This window comes from Tamandua tetradactyla, chromosome 3 (assembly GCF_023851605.1).
Source record: "Tamandua tetradactyla isolate mTamTet1 chromosome 3, mTamTet1.pri, whole genome shotgun sequence".
In the NCBI taxonomy this organism is placed as follows: domain Eukaryota; kingdom Metazoa; phylum Chordata; class Mammalia; order Pilosa; family Myrmecophagidae; genus Tamandua; species Tamandua tetradactyla.
In genome coordinates this window covers 77,795,394-77,820,819 of record NC_135329.1, presented here as the reverse complement: position 1 = coordinate 77,820,819, position 25,426 = coordinate 77,795,394, and the positions used below count along the sequence as shown (strand labels likewise).

The following is a 25,426-nucleotide window of genomic DNA, read 5'->3' as shown; positions in this document are numbered from 1 at the left end:
AATGAACAAACAAATCCGGGGTGGTGGTCTTGGTGACCGTTAGACATGGGCTCTTGCAAATGGGACTAATTTAGAGTTGGGGACTCCAAATAATTTCAGGAGCTGTGTGTGGAGAGCAAGACTGCATGGAACTGCATCGCTCCTAGAAGGGGGCAAGAAAAACTGTTCCTCAGCCCTGAGAGGAAAGATATAAAGGCTAGAAGAAAGCAAATGATAAAGAAGGCAATGAGAAGATGAAAGCAAAGGAGGAGCTGGGGGAGGCGGCAAGCCACTTGGTGGGTGGAAAGAGACATAGAAATGGTGAAAGGATTTTGGGAAACCTGGCCGTCTAACATTCAATTTAATGAAGCAAAGCCCTTCATTTACCAGAAGCTTCTGTCCAGTCTACAGCATCACTTGGAGTAGGGAGAGGGGTGCTTTGGAGGGTGGTGTGCTGGTTTGAAACTATAGTATACCCAGAAAAGCCATGTTTTCATTCCAATTCCGTCTTGTGGGAACAGCCGTTTCTTTTAATCCTGATTCAATACTGTAGGCTGAAAATTTTGATTAGATTATCTCCATGGAGATGTGACATGCCCAATTCTGGGCATGACCTTTTGATTGGATGGAGATGTGACCCCCATTCTGACTGGGTTTTGATCAGTTTACTGGAATCCCTTAAAAGAGGAAACATTTTGGTAAGAGAGTCAGAAAAGACAGAAACAACCAAGTTGAAGGAAACTTCAGAGCAGAGCTGACAGGCAGAGAACAGAGGCACAGATGTTTGGAGATGCCTGGAGCCCAGCTGACCTCACCATGGGATGTTAAGCAAGCCAGAACCTGGAGAGAGCCAAGAGAAGCCAAGAGACGAAAGCCAACCTCAGAGAAGCAAAGTGAGGAATCCCTGCAGGGACAGAGTCTGAAGGCAATGGAGCCCAGGAGCAAGGGGCCAGCAGATGCCAGCCATAGTACTACCCAGCTGACACAGGTGTTTCTGACCCATTGACCTTTCTAGAGTTAAGGTATCTTTCCCTAGATGCCTTTAGTTTGGTCATTTTTATAGGCTTAGAACTGTAAACTTGCAATTTATTACATTTTCCTTTTTTATTGCAGTTCTAGTATATCACATTCCAGCAGCTTGCAAACCAACACAGGGGGAACAGAGAAAAGTGGCTCAGAAGTGGCTTCTTGATGTCCTGCTCTTATGGATGCATGCTTTATGCCTGGACTTGGAAAGGATCCTTCCCTGTGATGTCAGCTGCTGCAGTCTCCATTCAAATCCACAGGTTCTGCATTCCAAAGAAAGGAGAATCATCTTGACAAAGATGAAGTACTAATCTTTCAGCAATAGATTGGCATAGTTATGGGTCCTGCATTTTTACAACATGGTGAAATGCCCTTGACTCTGTCTTCTGTCCTTTGCACTAATGTGAGATGGCTTGATCTTATACCCTTTAGCATTTATGAGGAACAAGTGTGTCACCAAGCAGACCACAAGCCTGGTCTCCTTGGTCTCAGACCCCACTGTACCCCACCAGGGTGGCTGTATTGGCATAATTGAGGGAGGTACATAAATTCATCACACGTTCTTTCAGGAGTGGCTTTTAAGGGTAAAACAGATATAATTTACTTAGACTCTCATTCTCCCATTGCTTCATGGATGTGCATAACTGACAGCTGTGTTTTAAAGGTGTCCCGAGGCTACAGTGTCTCCATCACCTCCAGAGAACATACCAGAGCTGGCCTGAGGACAGCAGCACAGGCTCCTCACTCAGGACAGCCACTCTTCTGTATTTGCTTCCTTCCAGGGGTTGCTCGCAGGACACAGGGCCCATTGGGAATCCCATGTTGCCTCATGTCCGCCCCTCCTCACCTCCCCCACTGCACTGCCAGGTCCTCCTCCCTTGTTCCCCAGCATGGGGGGCCAAGCTGGGCCTGGCAGCAGTCTCTCGGCCTCTACCCACAAAATGCCAGGAACACCGCCTCCAGCTGTGGCCATCAAAAATGCCCCCCAATCAAGTGTGCCCTGGGGAGGGTGTGGAAAAGCTGGCAGGTGACTCTGCACCCCTCCTTTGCTGCTCTGGCCCACTCATGGACATGGCTTCCATCATGCCCTCCACACTACGGAAACACTGGCCTTTGCCCGCAGTGCCCAGGGCCACTTGCAGAGCTCCCCACCATGTTCCCCCCAGGCTCAGGCCCTTCTTAAACCCACTGGGTCTTCCCGAGGCTTTAGCTCCTCTGCTTGGAACACAACTCTCAATGGAGAGGTGGCCCTGAGAGGAGCCAGGCTCACTCAATAAAGTGGGTGCCCTGATTCAGGCTGGGGGTTCAGGGAAATCCCCATGTCCATGAGAAGGAGTGTCATCAACAGCAGATTTTCCCTCCTGCACCTGCCCAAAAGTGTGCTAGGGGCCTAACCTTGCAGGTGAGCTGCTGCTGGGGCAAAGGTGAGAGCACACCTTGCAGGTATAGGCAGGACCCCGGGTCCCCAGCCCCAAGCCACAGCCCAGCCTCTACTGACTGCAGCCAAGAAGGCCCTGCTTGCCCGGACCATGAGTCCACTGTGTGTGCCTCACCCTGTTTCCCTCCCCACCCACAGCCCAGCCCCTACTGACTGTGATCAAGAAGGTGCTGGAGGGGCCTGCAAGGGCTCTAGCCTTGGGGTGAATAACCAAAGTACAGAGCAAAGTGTCTCAGCCAAGGCTGGGGCGAGGGACGCAGGCCCATCTCATGCCAAGCCTCTTGCCTGGGAAGTGGGGGGGGGGGGTCCTACAGCACCCCTACAACCACCTCCTGCTTCTCAGTGTGTCTGATCCATCTGGCTTACCCCTGGGATCCTCATGAATGATGGGCCCGCTGGAGGCCCTTTGCCTTCCCTGACATAAGGTCTTCCACACCAGAAATATTTCAGAAACTGGCAATAGGGTACTAAAAAACCCAAACCTTCCACTCCAGCATGCACCAGAACAACAGATGTCAGCCTGCTTGGACTGTGCGAATGTCTGTCTGGTCATGGTGACACAGGATGAGAAGCTAATTGCAGTGTCATCGGCTCTGCAAGGAGGAAGACTGCTTGAGGCCCTCACAGAAAGGATGCCCTGCACTCTACAGGCTGGGCCGGCAGCTGGATGCTCTGCACTCTACAGGTCTGTGCTGGGCCTGGACAGGGCTGGGGAAGCCAGGCACCTCGTGGTGTGCTGGCCGCCAGCCAGGGTCATGCCTGAGCAGGGTCAGGGGCCCCCAGGGTCCAAGGCTGGGATGCCGGCAGGGGAAGCCCCCAGGGCAGGGCTGCTGGTCTGTCCTCCAGAGTGATAAATATGCTCTGAGTGGACAGCAGAGGGGTCAATGGCAGGATGTGCCGGGGGGTCACTTGGCACCCGTGCTGGAGCAGCTGCCTGAGGACAGGGTGAGGTGGCACTGCATCCACCCTCAGGGACTGCACCCATGGCAGGGAGCCTGTCTCCAGCCCTGCAGTGTCCTTGGCACCTGGGGCAGCACTCGGCAGAGAGTGGACAGTGAATGAGCGGATGACAAACTCACCACATGGGACAGAAGTGACCTGTTGCCGGGTCCAGTAGGAAGGCAGGAATGCAGGGCCCAGCCCTGCCCTTGGGGAGTAGTCTGCAGTGGGGAGGGAGGAGGCCCTGGTCCTTGTACTTGGGGTACCTTCCTCACCCACATTTTCTGACCCCATGGATGCACCCCAGTCTGTGCTATGGGGAGCGGGGTTGTCAGCCCCACAAGCCTCATTTAAATGCTTTCCATGTAAATAGCCAAATGGCATAAAAAGATTTGAAAATTGCATTTGCTTTGAGAGGAGAGAAGATGCATTCAAGTCAAAATGAGGAATATTCTACAAGCGTGGTATCTGCCCATGAATACCAACGCTCTATTACTTTTTCTTTCCTGGGCTTTGGGCTGGGCAGGGCGATTTGTCTTCACATACCAAAGAGACAAATTATGTTAGTTCATGAGGGATGGCCTGGTTAGCCCTGTGGGAGCTTGCGTGGCTAAGTGCATCACCACCCATGTGTCAGGGAGCACAGGTCAGTCCAGTCCCCCTCGCGGGCCCCAAGCCCAGCTTGGGCAGCCCAATGCCCATGGCCCCTCCACCATGGTCCCTGTTGCCCACCTAGGGGACCGGGCTGGGGGTGGCCCCATTCCTCTCCAAGAGGCCAGCCCACCTGTTACCTTGTCACCCTTATCCAGCTCCTGGGGGCTGGACATGAGGTGGATGGTGCTTCTTGACTTCTTGGGGTCCCATTGGGCTCAGGGCTCTGCTGAGAGGAGCCCCTGTATCTTCTCACAGCCAGGCTGGTTCCTACGATGATACCACAGTTGAGCATCCTTGGTCTTTCCTGGCCTCTGGAACGTGCATCTATTATCCTGTCCCTGTTCCCCAGGGAAGGAGCTCTGCACCATGAAACCCCCACTTCACATTTCTCTGCAGCACACATTCCTAGAAAATACAAACCCTGCATCTGCTTTATTAAGACATATGTATTTTAAATTTACAAACACTCAATACCCACCAAGCAAAAGCTCTCCCTCCCCCTTCTGTCAACCCCTTGTCACCTCTAATCTCATCTCTGTCTCTGCATTTGCTGTTTCTAGATACTCCATGCAGGTGACATGGCCTGACCTCTGTCCCTTGGTGCCCCATCCACCTGCTGAGCCTCTCCTCCAGGCTCACCTGTGCCAGTCCAGCAGGGCCCGCTGCCTTGTGCGTGAAGAAGGGTCCACTGTGTGTGAGCACGGGGGTTCAGACAGTGTCTGCTGAAGTCCCCTGTGTCTCCCTGCCCCTCCTCATGAAGCAGAGATGGGCACTCCCTTTAGAAGTTGGGGCACTCAGGACCCTAGTTCCTCATACCTGAGTGTGTAAGGCAGTCAACCCCACACCCCTGGACTTGCTCCATCCATCCCAGAACTTGGCACCTCCCCACCCTTGCTGACAGAGTGAGAGGGGACAGACTGTGCTCCTGCCGAGGCCTCGCCCAGGACACGACCTCCTGATGCCACTGGCAGTGCTGTGCTCAGCTCTGGAACATTGCACGGTCAGTCATACATTTCCACCACTGATTTTTTTTTCTTAAATAAGCACCCAAATTTATGGGTGATCATGAAAATCTTCCGTCAAATATGAGTCACTGCCACAAGAACAGTGAAGCAAGGACTGTCGCATTTGATGAAATGCTGACCCAGGCCAAGGAATAAGAGTCCATGATGCCATCTGGACTTTATGCCCTGCTTTCCTGTCCCATAAGCTGTCTCAGTTCCTGACTGCTCCTGGGGATGCCTGCAGGACTCCGTGCTGCCCACAGAGCCCACCATGCTGGCTGCTAATGTGCCAGCCACCTTGTGACACAGTCTCGAAAGTGTGTGTGACAGACAGGGGCTGCAGCCTTCTGTGGGGACTTTGGCACACCTGGCGCCACCTTGGGGACCCAGAGGGTCTTTGGTGCATGCCAGTTCAAAGAGACCCCTGGGCTGCCAAGTACAGGATACTGTGCCTATTCTCAGGGGGTGACCATGCTGGGGACAGTCATCCAAGCATCCCCATGCAGCCAGAGCCCCAAGATGGACAGGTGGAGAGGGAGAAGGGTCTGGGGAGGGCCGCACTGCCCCCAGCTTAGCTCTGTCTGAGAACGTGGCTCCAGGCACATCCCTTAAGACTGTGCTGACCTTGCTACACCCACCCCAGGCCTCTCCTGTAGTCCAAAGGTCACGGGGATGGTGGCAGCAGGGAAGACAAGTCCTGGTGCCAACGACTGCTAGCTGCAAACTTGAGAAAGGCCATTGGGCATTCTCGGACTTGGGAAGCTTCACATGGCCCGGTCGTAGCTCTCTTGTGCCAATAGGACATCCATGACTTTTCCCAAATTCCTTCACCCATTTTAAAAGCAACCATGTACTGGGAGCTCATGGTAGGCGAGGTACTGTCCAGCAGTTGCCATGCTCCTCACTCAGCTGTGCACACTCCAGGTGAGATGTATTTGATTGTGGCTCATCTTACAAATGCCAATGGGCCCAGGGGGTAATGAGCCCACCTGGGTAGGAGATGGGGGCTGACATGCCACGCAGGTGCCTCCCCTCCCTCTGAGTTCATTTGTCCCACACGGAGCTCTAACCACATGCACTGGCCTTTGGGGGCTGGGAAGGCAGGGTGGAGTGGATACCTCCTGGAGAGCTCCAGGCAGGGCCTGGAGGACAGAGGAGGAACCCATCTCCTGTGCCTGGGGCTGGAATGCAGCCGAGGTGCTGGGGATGTTGACTTCGTGAGACCTGCTGGCTCCTCAGCAGTGGATCAGCATGTGTGAAGGCAGCAAGCAGCAGGGCTGGGCCATTTCCGGAGTTTGTCTCCTCTCCTGCCCTGGTCATTGTGGAAAGGCCACCCCAGCCAGGGAAGGCAGGGGGAGGGCAGGCAGTGGAGCAGTCTGGCCACTCCCTGCCCCATGCATGGCCCAAGGGCACCTGTCCCGGCCAGCCTCCTGCCTGCTGCCACCCCCTGCCAGCTTGTTCAACACTTTGTGATGAAATCTCATTTTCTGTGGCACTTATTTTTGTCTTCTCTATTTTGAGAAGCAGATTCTTAGATCAACAATTAGAAATGTCACTTGTACTTTAGGGGTGGGGGTAATTTGCAAAGTCTATAATTGAGGATAGTAATCAAATTCGTTGACAACTTCAATGGCACTAAAATGATAACTAATTGTAAATTTTTGATGGAACATATAATATTTATCTATTTTTGAACTTTTTTACTGATCAGCAACAAGCTCTGGTATCTTGTGTTCTTTCTAATCTGATCTCTATAGTTATCATAGTTCCCCCCTCCCCCCAGTAAAAAGTCTCCATAGGAAAGGAAAAAGCTACTTAAGAAAAAATGTCAGGGTCAACTAAATCTTCAGGACAAAATTATAGGAAGAGTGAGAGTGGTGCACTTTGGGCTGCCAGGACTTTGGTCTCCTGGGGCTTTGCAGAGCAGAGTGTAGGCCCTGGGGCTGGGTGGGGAGACATGGGGTACATCCAGCATCTGGGTACTAGGTAAAGGGTCACCAGCCATCCCAGGAGCTCCTGACCCTCTGGTTGGAGAACCAGAAGCCCTGCCTCCCAGGAAACTGCTCATCCCCCAGGAAACTCAGGTTCCTGCAGGCCCCTGAGCTTCTGAGGCAGGGAAGGAGGCAGGAAGTGGAGGCTTGACCTGCTCCAGCACACCTGCTCATCTCACTGCCCAGGCAGAGCACTGTGTGTGGGTGAAGGCCAAGCCACAGTAGGAACACTTGTGTTTTGGTTTACTAAAGTTGCTGAATGCAATATACCAGAAATGGGTTGGCATTTAACAATGGGCATCTATTAGGTTACAAGTTACAGTTCTAAGGCCATGAAAATGTCCGAATTAAGGCATCAGCAGGAGGATACCTTCTCTGAAGACAGGCTTCTGGCATCCAGGACACATCTGTCATGTGGAAGGACACATGGCCAGCGTCTGCTGGTCCTCACTCCTGGGTTTCATTGCTTTCAGCTTCTGGCTTCAGCGACTTTTATGGCTTCTGTGTATCCTTGCTGGCTTGTCCTGGGACTCTACTCTCTCACTTCTGTCTTTTTGTCCTCATCAAGGGCTCCAGTAAAGGAGTAAGACCCATCTTGAACTGGGTGGGGCACATCTTGATTGAAACAATGTAATCAAAAGGACCCTCTCACAATGGGTGCTGAGTGACTGCCCCTGCTGTGGGACACCCAGCTCGTGGCAGCTCTAGGTTGAACCACGCAGTCTGTGTCCCTTTCATTTGGCACAGAAGCAGTGAGGGGATGGGAGAGAAGGTGGCCGGCCACCTCCAGAAGTTCTGGCCAGCGGAAGGGCTGGTGTGGAGGACTGATATGGAGCCAAAGCCCACCAGCCCCGTGGGAGTTGTCATGATGCTCCACACTGGAGTAGAACTGCTTGTCACGCTGGTGCCATCTCCTCTCCTGAGATGAGGAAGCTGAGGGGGGAGCCTGGGGTGCTGCCCAGTCATGGGGGCCTAGGCTGGCTGACTCTCACCCCCAGGGGTTAGCCATTCATTACAAGATTTATGACTGGGCTCACAGAGGGTGCCCAGACCTCTGGGACATCCCTAGGTCTATGCAGGGACATCCACCCTCACTTTGCGGGCCCTCTCTAGGTCTCTGCAATCACACACCCACCCATGAACCCTCTGCAGGACAGAGCCTTCCCTTCCCAGGGCTGGCTTCCTGGCACTACCTTGGGGGCAGTGTGAACTGTGGCCCATAAGCCATGACCACTGTCCCCCTTACATGATGCTGGTCATGGCCTCTGCTGGCTGGGGTGGACAGGCTCCCGGCTGCATTTCTCCAGGCTGAGTGGCATGCAGGCAGAGCTGAACCCCCCCACCCAGCTGCTTCCAGCCCAGCTCCTGCCTGCCTCTCTACCAGGGAGCCACTCGGGGGCTGTTTAGGACTCAGATCCAGGGGCACCCTGTTTCCCAATGTCCCAAAGCACTCCTCCTCGCCCAGGGCCCCTCCACTCTCGAAATCCATGCCCTGTGCAATGCCAGTCTCCATGGAGTTCAGGTCTGACTGCCAGATGGTCTTGAAAAAGTAATGAACCAACAATAAAAATCTGTTGTCCAAAAACAGAAACAAAAAGTGCATGCATGCATCCGCACAAACATGCATATACGTGGGGTGAAAGGTATCAGCTACATTCATGCTAAGTCTTAAATTTAGGATAAGGTAATGGTGTTTTGCAATCTAGTTTTTAATTATTTTGTCAAATCCTGCCTTCTACTTCCAAATAAATCAACAGCATATCTTATTTTTAAGGGCCCAAATTTCCTTTTTTACTACCACCCAGAACTCAATCTGTTGCTTTCATCAGCTCTTAGTCAACCCACCACAGTCAAAATCCCTTCTGCAAAGGCATTTTGACACAGGAATCAAAACAGCACAGTGAATGAGCTTCAAGAAATTTGGAATGGCAGATTTTCAGCAGGAAAAAAAATCTGTTTGAACTTATCAAGAGCTGCCCCTACCTCGAGTAAGGAGAACAACTTGTTTGAGGCACCACAGGAGGTTCTCTATTCTGGGGAAGATTTCCCACAATTAGCCAACCCCCAAGAGAAGAGACCTCTCAGCTACGTGGGGCCTAATGTTCCTGCTTCTCCCTCACAAAGTCCAGAGGCCACCTGTGGTAAATACTTTGGGGTACATCTTTGCATGGAGCTCCTTCCTGCTCCCAGGAGCTGACAGCCTCATGAGGAGACACCACCGCATGCCCCAAGTCCATCAGCATGGGGGAAGCAGGTGTGCAGGCTGCGTGCCCCCCTCCCTGAACTCCATCTGAATGATGGGGTGTGGGGCCCCAGGCCTGAGCAGAACAAGGGGGCGGGTTCATGAAACTCCGTGAGCCCAAAAGTCCAGTCTGTGCGCCAATGGAATCAATAACATGGACAAAGCCGAGGCGACATCTCCCTGTGTTTGCCAGGAATCCAGCTGAGTCTGGGCACTCCAGGACTGCAGGGCCCACAGTGGCTCCGTGACCCTGGGGGGAGGCAGATCAGCAGATGCCTGCTCTGGTGTGTAGGGATGTGCTGGGGGTTCCCAGAGTGCATGGAGCAGGGGATGAGAGGACAGGGGCCCCGGGCATGCAGAAGAGGCACCTACCTGGCATGTTCAGACTTTCCTTTAATGGGATGGAAACCCATGCGCAGAGGCTACCCACGAGGAAAAAGGGGCTGCCGGAGTTTGGGCATGCCTTGGTCTCCTCCAGTCTGGGAAGCTTCTCGCTGGCTTCTTGCTTATCCCCACCCCCCAGACCCAGGGCAGGGGCCCTTTGTGATGTGAAGTTGGCACCATTTAACTTCCTGGGCTGCCCCCACAGATACCACGGGATGGGTTGTCCTAAATGATGGGGATAAATTAGCTTACAGTTTGAGGCCAAGGAAACGTCCAAACCAAGGCATCATCCACACTAGGCTTTGTTTCCACAATCGGCTTCCAGTGACGCTGGGCTCCTCTGTCACATGGCCAGGCCCACGGTGGCATCTGCCAGCCTCTCCCCTTTCTTGCACTTCCATCGCTTCCAGCTTCTTGCTTCTGTGGCTTTTCTCTTTTTCTTTCTCTGTATTCATCATGTTGATAAAGGCCTCCAGTAAGAGATTACGACCCATCCTGGTGAGGGGGTCACTTCTTAACTGAACTAGCCTCATCACAAGGTCCCACGCCCAGGACTGGACCAGCTGTAAGATTCTGCTTTCCTGGGGTCCACACAGCTCCCAGTCACCACAGGGCCCCATCAGGGTGCATGGCCTACTGCCCTCGTGTCATGGGCCTGGAGAAGGACAGTGGGGCACAGGCAGGAAACAGGGGTCTCACCCTGGAGCTAACAGGAGGCAAAATCAAGTCCCCAAACCCCCCACCACATTTTCCAGCAGAGGGTGGGGGGCACGACGAGCAGCCTGACAACCACTAACCACCAAGGACAGACCTCCTGCTCCCGCCCTGCCACAGACATGCCCTAAATCCAATTGATAAGATGTGGAACACCGGCTCCCCATCCCCTGCACACAGTGAGGTCAAAAATAGGTGTCGTACATCGCATTACGTGGTGTCAACATGATTTTAATAATTACCACGGGTCAGAACCCATGCCTGCTCCTGAATAATGAGCGCTGAATTCTATTATAGTTCAGGATTAAATATCTTTCAGTTCAGTTGTTCTGGCAGGCTAGTGAGAAGACGTGCAGGATGCACACAGTCCAAGATGAAAAATCTCTGCTGTCCTCCCCAGGCCCTAACATTGCATCACTGTGCAGCCACATCAGGCTGCATCTGAACTTCTACCCACACCCTGCAATCAAGGGGGCTGCTGGAATTTGTCATCATTTTACATAGTTTTTTTGCTAACTGAAGATGACAATTATTCTCTACCTGAGGAGACATATAAGTCCTATGACAATATTCAAACATCTGGAACAGCTTATTTATGGCTCTTACTTACTCTATCAACACAGGGAAGCCTTGATGTCCATAGGTCCTGCTGAATGGTGTGCTGGCACCAGAGAAGGAGGCAGGTCTGAGCTGGCTGCCCATCATCGGCCCCACCACCACTTACAGGTGGAGAGGTTGATTGACTCACCCAAGGTTATGTAAACAATTTAAGATACTTTGGTAACATGCGGGGATTCCTCATTTCAAACATCTAACTCTCCAGGTGACTTTAACTGGTCAATTTGATTCACAAACCCACAACTGAAGGAGGGGGTAAAAGCTAATGTGCAGTTAGTGGCCTCTGCAAGGAGTTTGCTGGTGGAAAAATCCAGAGCTCCCTCCCCTCTCCGGGGAAGCAGGCAGAGTCATCTCCACGGAGTGGTTCTCAAAAGCAAGAAGTTTCCTCCTGGGAAGTTATGATTAATTCAGAAGTTCATAAAGTGAAGCATACCCTCCCCCAGCACACACACATGCATGTACACACACACACACACAATGTTAAAGTGAGCATGATATAACTCATTGTGCGGCTCACACAACTCTTCCAATAGAATATCCCATTTGATCCAGAAAAATCCATATAGATAAAGAAGCAGATGTTATGATCTCTTTATTTTTTTTTCAAGAATGAGAGGAGAGAGTGGTCCATAAAGTTTAAAGAACTTTCTCTGTCAGGACAGCCCCCTCCCCGGCAATTGTGAGCTTGTTCTTTCCTCCATGGCAAACTCTTTGGCATCGCACCTGTCTGGTGACTTTGTGGGATTCCAGCAGGGCTCCAATGTCACTCTCATCAGCTTCATGAAGTGCTGACCCTGAAAAGATCTGATATCCACATGTGATTTCTGCTCTCTCTTCTTTGGATCGATCATCCATTCTTCAAACCCTCTAATAGTCCATCTGTCCATTTAATTTTTCATTTCAATTGTTACCTTTCCAATAATTAATTATTTTATGAATTACTCATTTTTAATGATATTTTTCTCCTTCCTCATGTATGCTACTCCTTCATAACATTAAATGTTTGAAGTGTAGGTATTATAGCCCGTGTCTGCTAATCCAAAATTGTCACGCCACTCTGGGATGATGGCGGTGCTCACTCATTCTGTATTCCCTCTTGGTGTGTTGTGTCCTTGTGTGTCTATGATGTTTTAAATGGGGCATGGTCTGGACAATATTGGGAACTTGGCTTCTGGGTGTGCAATTTTGGGGGAGATTTGCATTTCCTTCAGCCAGGGCGGTGGGCCCTACCAGTCTTGAGTCTTTTGGTGCTACACAGAAAAATACAAGATCGTTCCAGAGAGCTTCTGCAGAATTTTGAGGCTTGGCTTCTCAAAGGAAGACTCCCCCTGCCCTCTAACCAGAACCAGAGCCAAGTAAGACAACGTCCGTGCCATCTGTTTTCCCGGGAAGAGTTTTCTGTAGACCCCCCTTCTACTGAGTGTGAGGCTCTTGGATGTTCAAGCCTTACTTAGGATTCTCACCCATCTCCTCACCTAAGTCCCACTCTTATGTATTTGCTAAAATCCCAACTCCACATCACTGCTGTCAGCCAGTGCCTTTATGGGCCACGGGTGTCTTTAGAGCTTTCCCTTGTGCTTCACCATTATTTTTTTAATCTCAAGGCTTTTCTTACTATTTCTTGAGCAAAGAATAGCATTTAAAGGCATGTATTTTATACTTCATCTGCCATATTGGGGTATGTAGCAGGAAATTTGGCATATTAAATTATTATCAACAAAATTCTTTCCCTCTAAATTATTTAAAAATTGCTTTTTAATATTTAACTTTTAACCTATGGGCACATTACATTTGAGTATGATAGGAAATAAAGATATAATTTTATTTTTCTTATTCATAAGTATTTATTCATGTACCATTTATTGAAACAACAGTTATATTTTTCTCACTCAGGTTCTATCGCCTGAATTATATCTTGATTCCATGTGCCCTGGGTCTGTTTTGGGGCTGAAATTTTCCTTTGACTTATTTGGCTGTCACCACACAGTGCCGGGTCTTAATTTCAGAGCTCTGTAATATACACTGCCCTATGTGAGGCAAGCCCCATGCTTTTCTTCACAGTTAACCCCTCTATTATTGGCCTTTCTCTATTCCAAATGAATCTGAGAAGAATGTTCCCAGGCTCTGTGAAAAACAGTAATGGAATTTTTATTAGAATTGCATTAAATCTACAGATTAATTTGAAGAACAGTTACTTCTTTACACTATTAAGTGTTCCAGTCAATGAGTACATCTGTCACTTATTTAGGCATCTATGTATATCCTCTAGAGTTTATAATCTTCACTGGATGAGTCGAGGGAATCTTTGGCACCTTAGGGTATTTGGGGGGAAAGTAAATAGGCACTTTTTCCCATTGTCTTTTCTCTATTTTCCTTTCTTGGTTTGGGATGCAATTGATTTGTTTTAAGTTACATATTTAGAACCTCTCTTAACAGTTTGGTGCCTTTGATTGTCCCTATATACAACCATCTCATCTGCAACTAAATGTGATTTTATCTTTGCTTTGTAGTTTCTGAAACCTGTATTTTCTCATGCCTTATCTCATTGGTTGGAATCCAGTACAAAGTTGAAGAGTAGCAGTTAGAGCTTGCTCCTAGTTTTGTCCCTGATTTCAACAAGAATGTTTTAACACAATATTGTTAAGTATGTAGGCCTCCTTCTTTAGGCTAATAAAGTCCTTTTATCCTAGTTGTCAAATAACTTTGACTTGAAATGGATTTGAACTTTGTTCAGCACCTTTTTCTGAATCTCTAGAGGTGATTTTTAAATGCTTTATTTCTTAATAAAATGAATTACTGTTTTAGTTTGTTAATGCTGCCAGAAATGTAATATACCAGAAATGGGTTGACTTTTATAAAGGGAATTTATTAAGTCACAAGTTTACAGTTCTAAGGCCAGAAAAGTGTCCAAACTAAAGAATCCAGGGAAAGATACCTTGACTCAAGAAAGGCTGATCTGAGAAGACACATGGCTGGCATCTGCTGTTCCTTTGGCTTCTGGTTGCAAACAGCTTCCCCAGGGATGTTTTCTTTTTGCATATCCAAAGGTCTCTTGTCTGTGTCAGCTCTGAAGTTTTTTCCAAAATGGTTCTCTCTTTAAAATTTTTTTATTAGGGAAGAAAAGAGGGAATAAAAAGAGAAATAGAGGAAGACAGAGACAGAGAAAGAAAAAAGAGGGGAAAGGAGAAGGGAGAGAGGAGGGAGAGAAATAGTGGGGAAGAGAGAGGGAAATGCGGCAGGAGAGCACCACATTCCCCATCTGTCCCAAAATCTTCTTCCAGATCATTCTAGAGGAAAACAGCAGAGGAAGTTGCATTGACTTTCCATCTCAGAGCTGATCATTTCTTGGCCTATTACCCAGAGCAACATATTTGGCTTGCCTGAGCTTTGACATTGTCATCTTTTCCAGAGTCATATTTTCGAGGTCATACAGTATCTTTCCTTTTATGTCAGGCTTAATCTACTGAAGACTATGGTCTCAAGGTTCATCCATGCTGTTATATGCTCAGGACCTCATTTCATCTTACTGCTGCATAATAGTCCATAGTATATATATCCATATATATATATGCATATATACACACACACACACACACACACACACACACACACACACACACACACACACACTGCATTTTATTTATACACATGTCTGTTGATGGAAAAATGGTTATCTCTTAAAGGACTCCAGTAAGCAAACCACCTTGAATAGGTAGAGACACATTTCCATGGAAACCACCTAATCAAAATGTCCCACCCACAATTGAGTGGGCTACATCTCCCTGGGAGCAAATTAATCAAAAAGATTCCCCCCTACAGTAAGTCAGTCCCACAAGACTGGACTAAGAAAAAGAACATGGCTTTTCTGGGGTACACAACAGGCTTAAACCAGGTCGGTGCCTCTGCTCCACCCTCAGGACGAAATCCAGGTCCAGGAATTACCACAGGATTCACATCCATTCCCCACTGGGAAACTGGAGACCTCTCAGGTGCACTCAGCACACCTTGGGGGCTGGTTCCAGCTCTCCATTTCTGGGTTGCCAATTTCCTCTCCTTTCCCCAGCCCAGCAGCTCCCCTCAAAGTATCTACCCTGTCCCTGAGAGCATGCTTTTGTCCATCTACTTTCAGGGAGTGCAGGGGCTTCCCCTCGCCCCTTGGCAGCAGCAATGAACCACTCCAGAGCCCTGTCTGTCTGGAAAATTTCTGGTCCCCTCTCTCCAGCAGGCGTCAGCCCCTCATACACCGATACCTGGTGCTGGATCCAGCTGCCAACCTTTCCATGGCATCCACCTTGCTGGGAAGATGCATCACCCTCTCCCAGCCCTGTGCAGAAAAGCAACGCTGCACTCTGGAGTTTCTCCGTTCACATGTTTTTCATCACATCTGAGCATGGAGCAAAAGAGGTTACCTGACGTGAGCTCATGTGGTGGGAAATCCTGTAATTACCTTTAATTGAAGGGGTTTTGAATGATTTCTAATTTTGTCTCTCATTCAGAGTTTGTAAAGCTAAATATATCATGAAGATTTTATGGCAAAAGGAAGAAGGTTTATTTTGTAGTATTAAGTAGAAGAGAATAATACAAAATCCATATGTGATGTATAAGAATTTTGTGTGCATATCCACAAGGGAGGGCAGAGAAATTTAAAAATTATGACATGCAATTTGTGAGTGCTGTAGGATTCTGGGTAAATTTTTCATTGATTTTGATTTTGACTAACATTATAATTACCAAGAATTATAATAGTTTGGTAGACCAAAGAGATAGAAAAATGAAGTAAAAACAGTAATAAGGTAACTTTTTTTTTTACACTGCGAGAAATAGGTCATGTCTGCAGGGAGCTTGACAACCAGATAAAAGAACTCTAGCATTTATAATGAACAAAATGAATAAGTAAACAAAAGCATTTAAAAGGGGTGGGGTGAACTTTCTGGAAAAAAATTGTAGGTGAAGCCACAGGCAGTCAACAACTGCCTTGAACATGGCTTGGTTTGGGGTGCACATCGAGCCCGGGAACAGTGCCGAGGCCACAGAGGCAGTGGGGGGCTGCTCCTGAGAACCAAGCAGGGAGCCAAGTCTTGGGGGTGGGGACCCAGGCCTTCTGGGAGAGGTGAGGCCCAGGACACAGGGAGGGGCCTGCAGGCAACTGAAACAATTAAGAGAAAAAAAGACTTTACTTTTCACAATAATTTAAAAAGTGCTTTTGGTGCCTGCTGATGGTCAACAGTGGGATTCCATGTTGTATGTTTTTAGGTAATGCTTCCAGGAAGCCCAGAGTTGGGGGGTAAGTTGGGAAGAAAACACTGTCCACTGGGCCACATCTCAGGCTCCTGTTCCCGGAAGCTGGCCGGAGGTGGGCTGATACCACCTGCTGCTTGAAACCCTTGGGGGAGGGCATTTCCACCAGGCTGGGGTGCACTGGGGGCCTCAGACCTGCATAGGGACCCTCCCAGGTGGACCCAGGGGCTCCCTGCTCTTCTTCTCTCCCTGGGAACAGCCACGGGCACCCTTGGGCTGTGGATGAAGTGAGGTGGTCAGCCCTTGACCTCCAGCAACCTGGGGTCCTTGAACCTCAAGGGCTTGGCTCTGGGCTGCAGGCCTTCCATGCTCCGCTGTCCTGCTGGCCACTGCAATGTCATGTCCCCAGGGCAAGGGATTTATGTGTCTTTCCCATGACCCAGGGCCCAGTAGGTTCCAAGTCTGGGGGCTTATAATGCATACGTTAGATCAGTGTCTTGTTCATCTATGCTCTTTATTGATCTCAGTATTGCTTTCTTTAAGTAGGCTCTTACTTGGGGGTCAGGGACCCTAGACCCCAAGCTCCAAAGAATGGTGAGAATTTTAAGTTTCTTTTAACCCAACAATGGAATGCTGGTGGCCAACATGAATTCCATAGACCCATCCAATAGATCCACTCTGTGGGGAGGTGGACAATTCCAGGTGCCCCAGGGCTGCCTGGCCCCTGTGTGGTCGCTGTGGCCTTCTGGCTGGGAATGCCCACACGGGCCATGCTCCCTGGCCCCCACTGAGACCCCTCTCCCAGGCCATCGCCACCTTCACCCATGTCCACGGTGTCCCTTCCTGTCCAGTGGGCCATGTGCTGTCCTCCCATGTTTCCAAAGCCATGCAAGCATGTGTTAGCATCCAGTTTTATTGCACTTAGAGGAGCAAAGAGATTTTCATGGGTTTCCAGAGCAAATCCTGAGCCTTAAGACAGGCTGCAGGGAGGTGGGCAAAACTACCTGGGAGAGGGTGGCAGGGCCAGCCAGGGTGGACCGCTTCAAGATGGTGCTGTCAAGATGTCGGGGGCCTGGGCATGGTCTGGAAAGTGCAAGCAGAAGAGACTGTCCACCTCTCACTGGGTCTGTGCACAGAGGGCCTGTTAGTAGCCCCTCAGCATTAGACTTGCTTCCAGATTTCCAGAGGGAACCTGCACGTGGTACCCTGGGTCAGAACCCAGTTGCCCAGCCTGAAGGTGCTGGTGGCACAGAGCACATCTGCTCAGCAAGCTGCTGCTCCCAGGGGCCCTTACTGCCTCCCAGAAACAGGTGTGCAAGGGCCTGGGGGCTCCAGGGGCAGTCCCTGCACCCTGACACGGGAAAAGGCTTGTGCTGTAATGTCCCTGTCCCCCTGGAACCCACACTTCCCAGCCGGCCCAGAGAGTGAGGAGGGCAAATGCACCCCTTGAGGCCCATCAGCTGTGAAATTCCATGGTCTGAGCCCCTGGCGGGTGGCATGAAAATGCTACCATACTAAGGGTTGAAGTGGCTTCCCACTGGGTTTGTTTCCACGTGTCCTAAGTGCATACTCACAGTGATGGCAACACCTGGGGAGTCTGCAGGGACGCCGAGCACAGGGCAGGTGGCAGCTCCTGGACCTGAGCGAGGGCTGGGACGGGGATGTCTGGGCAGCCCTTAGGTTGCCTGGTAGCAGCTTGCAGCAGGATTGACCTTTTCCAGGGAAACAGAGGGTGGTGAAAGGTGGCAGCCGGGTCCACACAGGTCCTGCACCACTGAGCTGGGACTCGTCACCTGCACATGTGTGGGCAACTGTCTTGGTTTGCAGGAAGTCTGACTGCCATGTCCCTGGCCGCCTCTACCTTGGAGGGGCTTTTGGGCCAAGAAGCCCTCAAGAAAGGCCCCAGAGCAGGATGGACTGGCCTTTGCCTGCTGCTGTTCACAGCTGCGGCAAAAGGCTCTGCCCTGCTATGTCCCCGTGGTCACCCTGAGCTTGCTGCCTTACCCTGCTGGTCTCCAAAAGGAGAGGAAGACAGCCTTGGACCCTAATTCAGCCAGTGTCAGGGTGGTGGGGCAGCCAAACTGAAGGTTGCTAACACGTCCTCCACTGTCCAGCTCATAGAGTGCCTGTTCTCCAGCCCTGGGGACCCCATGGGATAATCTTCTGAGCTAGAGTCCCAGGGAATTTCATCAAGACTTTGATTCAGAAGCTGTTCCCCTACAGTGCCTCTGATGTCCCAAGAGGGAATTGAGGCATCTACCCTTGATCCCAAAGGAAACAGGTTGAAAGTCAAAGAATCCACTGCAGTTTATTTACACTACCAAAAATTAATGAGCATTAGCAAATTCCTTTACAGTGGAAAGGAGTTTTAAAAAAAGGTGCAAACAGTGATTTAATGAGGGCTCTGCTCTCATTGCTGCTTTTGGCTGTAACAAAGGGGACGTTTCTTATTATTCAGAAAGCAGTTGGACTGAGAAGAGAAGGTTCTATAAACAGCCATTAGCATCTTAATTACACAATAATTCAAAAGACAACTCCCTTGAAAAAAAACTTCTATCCATAAATCTTCTGGCCTCAAAGTCTAAGAAGTGAACCAGCTTCCATAGAGAGTGTGCTCCAGACTCCGGGCAGTGGCTTAACTGGCTCTTTGTGAGGCAGAACCCAAGGACTTGTCTGCTATGATGGACGGTGGTTTGGCGGGCCTTGCCCGGTGTCTGGAAGGGTCCCCGACCCGGCGGAAGGCTGAGCGGGCAGCTCTGGGCAGAGAAAGGAGCTGGGGGTCGGGGCTCTCCTGCTGGCTGGCATGCGCTGCTCGGTGTCCTTGGGGAAGACCCAGGACTTTGCCCTGTTGGTGTCCTTCCTTGTGTAGCCTCCAGGGTCTGGTCTGAGCCTTAAGGACAACTGGCCCCGGGTTTGGCCAGCATCACTTGGCATCCCTCTATCTGTCCTGCTTTGCTCTCAGATGGCGCCTGTTCCCACGGTAACTTGATAGTTCTTGGCTTCAGTTCTGAAAAGCTAACAGTGTCGGTGACAAACAGCGCTTCTTGCCCAATAATTTCTGCAAATGCCGTGGAATTGGCTCCGACTTGAACAGCACAATCGATCTCTGCTGTCGGTCGGAGGAGCTCCCTGATGGCTAGGTCTATATCGTGCCGTGAATTTGGGGCAAGGGCCGGCTCCACCCAAAGATACAAGGAAAGGGAGGGTACACTCCCCGTGGGATGATCAAGTCAGAGCTGCGTTCAAGAAGCCCAGGGTCAGGGCTGGGCAGTGGGCAGGACAGATGTCATGGCAGAGGGACAGATTCCCTCCACCTCCAAGAGGCATTCAGAGATGTGGCTTTCTGGTCCTCCTCAAGAAACATTTCATGCATTTGCCCAATATCCAAGGTAATCAAAGCAGCTCTGGCTAAGGGGAGGGGGGACAGCCTGGCTTGCCAACACTGTCCCTCCTTCCCCTTGGCCCTTTCCTGAGCTCAGGGCACTGCAAAACTGGGTGAAAAATGCAAACATCCGGCCTCTCCCACACCTTTACACCAAGAAAGCGTGATAGAGACATTGACAAGGGTCGGCCCAGGCTCACACCTATGTCCAGTGTCCAGAAAAGCAACAGGAGATCAGGGTTTGGAAAGCCACCACCTCCTAGGATGTCCCTGTTGAGTGTTCTGAGGGTCTCCAGGGAAGAGGGCATGACAGCCTGAGGCCCAGAAGAGCCCTGGAGGCAGAGCTGCCCACCAGGCCCTCGGAGCCAACCCCATCCTTGCACCCCAGCCGCTGCTGTCGGCTGAACTGCTCGGCCATTCTCCTTGCTGCTTTCTGTGGATTATTCCAAGTGCACATAAATGGTGCATAGGGCAGGCACACTCAGATACCGGGTGCGGCTTCTACGGCCACCAGCCCATCCAGCTCCCTGGCCCCGTGATTTTTTTCTAGAGTCATTTAAATTCAATCTCAGGCATCATGTCAACTCGCCCCTAGATAATCCAGCAGGCACCTTGAACATGGTGACATTCATATTATGAAACCAGAATGTCCTTGTCACACCTAACAAAATTAACAATTGTTCCTGATTGCTATCTAATCACCAACTGAGACGGAGATGTCCTCAGCCACCTGAAAATGTCTTCTTACAGTTGGGTTTTTCAAGTCAGGATTCAAAAAGGCTCATTCATTGTTTTTTGACCTCACATGGCTTAATTCTCTTTTAAGTTTCCTGGGAAGGACCCCACCCTTTACCAGTCTCCGACTAGACTCTCCTCTCTGAATTGAAGGGGTGTTCACAGCCTACTCCACCCCCCACCCCCTCCAAATGTGCTTTCACTCCCTATTTCATGCAGAGAAATGACAGGCAGGACCCTCCATTCCCAGTTCCCTCTTACAGGCCTCAATCCAGACACGCTCACCCTGGCTCCCCTCCCCTATGATGGGGTCCCCACCTTCTGCACCAGGCATCACCTCCCCCTAGGTCTGTGTGTGACAGACTCTTGTGGCCCTTTTCCTATAGCTGGAGGCACCTGCAACTCCTCACCTTGGACAGAGCCTCTGTCCCCACACTGCCACCAGAGCCAAGTGGGCAGGGCTTCTGGGGGTCTGGCTAGCTCTCTGGCTACTCTCACCACCCGCAAAGCACGTGTGCCATGTCCAAGGTCCTAAGGGGGTCATCACCTAAGAGGCTACTGGTGTGCTTACCCCTGGCCAGGGGACCCTCCAGGGTTTGTAGCCAGCCCCATACTCTGTGTCCTGCCCAGCCTGCCTCCCTCTAGGCCGTGACTCCCTGACCTCCCTGAGAGCTGGCTGATATCCCTGGACTCTGTCTACCAGCCATGCCCACAGCTCCACTTTGCAGCTGGGGGTCAAGGCTGGGTCCTGCCTGGCTGAACTCCTGTCCATGTACAGAAGGGCTGATGCTCTTACATGTCAAGCCCTACTGCTTTGTTCCATATACTCTGAGCCTAAATCTTGCCAAGCTGTTTGCCTTTTCCTGGGTCTGCCAGGCCCCAGGACCCTTGTACAGCTACTTCTTGCATCCCGAGGGCCCTCCTGGCTCTTCAGTGTCTCCTGCCTAGGTTCTTTCCTGCCGTGACTGCGCTCCCTTCCCATGCACTTTCCACCTTCCCTCTGGAAGCACCCATCCCACTCTACTGTCACTATGCCCAGACTGAGCTGGCCCTGGGACGGGGTTGGCAGTGACTGCGTCTTCTCTCGCCTATGCGAGGTGTGGGGAATAGCACCTTGTTCTGTCCCATATACCTCCTCAGGTATGAATATTTTGCAGGGTAATGCAATTTTAAGTATAAAAGTTACAAGAAGAAGACTTTCTCTTGCAGAAGCAATGGAACAATCATGGCTGAATATACCTTCCCACCTGAGACAATCAAAACAACTTTCCAAATAAATGGGGGAAAAAAAAAAGGTTTACAAGCCCTGGACATGAGGTGTTGAGGGACCGTGATCCCTGAGAGACAGGAGCAAACCAGGGAGCCCTAACATTGCCCGAACTTACTGCGGAGAGAGCTTCCAGGCTGCAGTGCAGGGAAGAGGGGTCCAGAGAGAGCCCAGTGGGGTCTAGGTGGGGCCCAGGTAGAATCATGGGAGCCCAGATAGAGCCCAGATAGGTCCCAGATGGAGCCCAGGTAGAGACCAGGGGAGCCCAGGTGGGGCCCAGGTGGGGCTCATTTAGAGCCCAGGTGGGGCTCAGTTAGAGCCCAGGTGGGGCTCAGTTGGAGCCCAGGTGGGGCTCAGTTGGAGCCCAGGTGGGGCTCAGTTGGAGCCCAGGTGGGGCTCAGTTGGAGCCCAGGTGGGGCCCGGGGAGCTCTCCTAGGGGAGAAGATTGAGCTGGGAAACCAGGAAGGCCACGGCAGCTAGACATTGCCTACAGAAAACCAAAGAGTGCAGACTTGCCCAGAGGCGATACTGCCTCAGTACTGACCAGATGCACAGGTGAAGGACCTGTCTCAGGCTAAGGAGACACCGCAAGGGGCAGAGGGTGCATGCCTGTGTTTGCCCAGGGCCAGGAAAGTGCTCTCATCAGCCAGAAGAGCACCATAAGGCTCAGGAGGTGGTGGGGAGTGTTCAGAGGCTTTGCTTCAGACTATGTACTTCTCTGACCCTCCTTTAAAATCTCAAAAAAGCAAGATCCAAAAGGTTTGAATTGTTTCCAGGGACCTTAGCTGCCCTCCTAGAACAAAACTCAAGAATATTTAGAGCAATACAAAAATATCCAGCGCCCAACAAGGAAAATTTACAATGCCTGGTGTCCAGTTGAAAATCACCAGGAATGCAATAAAACAGGAAATTTCAACCCATCATGAGGAAATCAATCAATCAATTGAAACCAACCCAAAACTGACACAGATATTAGAATTTGCAGACAAGGCCATTTAAAAAACTGTTAAGACAGCAATCCATTGTTCACAAAGTTAAATTGAGACATACAAAGAATAAAAAATTGAAATCAAAATGCCATACTTAAAAATGATAATGACTGACATTAAGTCTAAACCAGATGAGATTAATGACATATTAGAAATTGCAGACAAGATTAATGAATTTGAAGACATAGTAATAGAAACTATCCAAAAGAAAAAAGAAGAAACAACTTTAAAAATAAACAAATGAAAGATCACTATGCTGTGTGTTAATTTAACATGGTTGAATTCTATATCCTCAGAGATGGAGGATATAGAAGCAAAGGGTGTAGAAGATTTGAAAAACATCATCAGCTGACTTGATGTCAGAGAATTTTGTAAAACACTCCAACAACAAAGGCCTACAAATTCTTCTTAAGTACACATGAAATATATATCAAGGAAGACCATATTTGGGCATAAAAGAAGTTTCAGATTTTCAATAATGATTCACAGCATATGAGGCATTTTCCTTGAGAACATGAAATAGAATTAGAAATAAATTACTGAAAATATCATGAAAATTCCCCCAAATGATTAGAAATGGAACAGTAAACTTTTAAATAACTCAAAGATCAAAGAACAAATCCAAAGGGTAATGCAAAAGTTTTTTGGACTGAATGAAAAAGAAATTATAGCTTAAGTGGTAACTTGGGGGAAGGAATTATATGATTATCTCAGTAGATGCAGAAACAGCATTTAGAAAACCCAATACATTTCTGATTACAAAAAAAAAAGAAAACCTACCCATAATATAGGACCAGAAAGAAACATTTTCAAACTGAAAAAGGGCTTTTGTGCAAAATCCTCAGCTGACGTTCTACTTATCAGTGACTGGCTGAAAGCTTTCCTTCTAAGGTCAGGAAAAAGACAATGATGTCTAATCCCACTGCTGACATTCAACATTGTAGCAAGGCAAGAGAAAGAGGCCAAAGCCTTCCAGATTGAAAAAGAACTGAGATGGTCTTTGTTCACGGGTGTCATGAAGGTTTATGTAGAAAATCTGATGAAATCAACAAAAATTTACTAGATACAACATTTCTGGTTAGCAAGATTGCAGGATTCAATATCAGTATAAAAAATCAAACATAGTTCTATATACTAGGAATTAGTCAAAATTTGAAATGAAAAGTACCATTTAGAACAGGACTGAAATATTAGACATTTAAGGATAAATATGGCAAACAATGTAAAACCCTGAAAAATGCAAGTCATCGCTAACGGAAATTCAATAGACCTTGATAAATGGCGTTCTAGTTTGCTAGCTGCCTGAATGCAACACACCAGAGATGGATTGGCTTTTAATAAAAGGGGATTTATTTTGTTAGTTCTTCAGAGGAAAGGCAGCTAACTTTCCACTGAGGTTTTTTCTTATGTGGGAAGGCACAGGATGGTCTCCGCCGGCCTTCTCTCTAGGTCTCTGGGTTCCAACAACATTTCCCGGGGTGATTTCTTTCTGCACCTCCAAAGTCCTGGGCTGAGCTGCAAGTGCTGAGATGAGGAATGCTGAGCTGCTTGGCTGTGCTATGTTGTGCTCTCTCATTTAAGCACCAGCCAATTAAGTCAAAGGTCACTCAGTGCAACAGACATGCCTCTTAGCCGACTGCAGATGTAATTAGCAACAGATGAGTTTCACGTACCATTGAATTATGTCCACAGCAACAAAACTAGGTGCCTTCACCTGGCCAAGTTGACAACTGAATCTAACTACCACATGTCCACCCCTTGTCAACTTGGCAATTACACGCATCACCTTAATAATATTAAGGTGCAAAAAATTCTCTTCCAGCTGCAGACCTGTGAATCTCAAAACAAGTCCGGTGCCAATATGCAAAAGAGGATATTCACAGGATACAGGTTTTCATTCCCATAGGGAGAAATTGGAAGAACACAGATGTAAAACCTGCAGGGCAAAAACCATTGGATTTCAAAGTCTGAAAGTCATTCATCCTTTGGCTGTAGAAAGTGGCAGTCCCACCCTTTCCGAGGGCCTATGAAGTGGCCCGCCTCTTTCCAAATCAACCTCGGGGACATCGAGGAGACCACCTCTGGGCTCCACTCTCTCCAGGCATCAGGGCCACCCCTGGGCTCTCTGCCATTTCTGGGGCACATGCTCAACCCCTCCACATGGTGGCAGCCAGGCTCTCCCAGTCCCCCAAGGAGCATGCTATGCCTTTTCCAAGGCCCGAGGCTGCACAACTCTTCCACTGCAATGAGAGGGGAGACTCATCCTCACCCTTCAGGGTAAACTCACCCTCTCCATGTATATGGGTGGGTCCACTCTCCTGGCCGAGGTTTCTTGGCTTCAGACCCGAGCTTCCATGGTTCTCACTCTGCAAACTCCAATCTCTCCCTTTTGTGTCCTCCTTTGTCAAGATTGGCAGAGGTTCCATTTACACCAACAGTCTCTTCAAGCACTCCTGGACTTCTCCATCATTCTCTTTCAGTTGCTCCAAAATCTTCCCCTTAGCCATCCAAAAAACTATTCCAATATATCTGGTATTTGCAAACTGCAGCAGCACCCCACTCTCCAGTACAAATCTGTTCTAGTTTGCTAGCTGCCAGAATGCAACACACCAGAGACAGATTGGCTTTTAATAAAAGGGGATTTATTTTGTTTGTTCTTCAGAGGAAAGGCAGCTAACTTTCCACTGAGGTTCTTTCTTACATGGGAAGGCACAGGATGGTCTCCACTGGCCTTCTCTCCAGGCCTCTGTGTTCCAACAACATTTCCCACGGTGATTTCTTTCTGCACCTCCAAAGGCCTGGGCTGAGCTGTGAGTGCTGAGATGA

At 49.5% G+C, this 25,426-nt stretch overlaps 1 long non-coding RNA gene across 2 annotated transcripts; it reads right to left on the bottom strand.

Moving 5' to 3' along the window:
* Positions 1-1,083: 1,083 nt before the first annotated feature.
* On the bottom strand, positions 1,084-25,426 carry LOC143676167 (uncharacterized). Of its 2 annotated transcripts, none has more exons than XR_013171879.1 (3): positions 24,888-25,426; positions 4,167-4,303; positions 1,084-1,268 (listed from the first exon to the last, which is right to left on the bottom strand). It is a non-coding gene; the product is annotated as an uncharacterized LOC143676167 (long non-coding RNA). The 2 variants fall into 2 exon arrangements; XR_013171878.1 differs by having other exon boundaries at positions 4,174-4,303.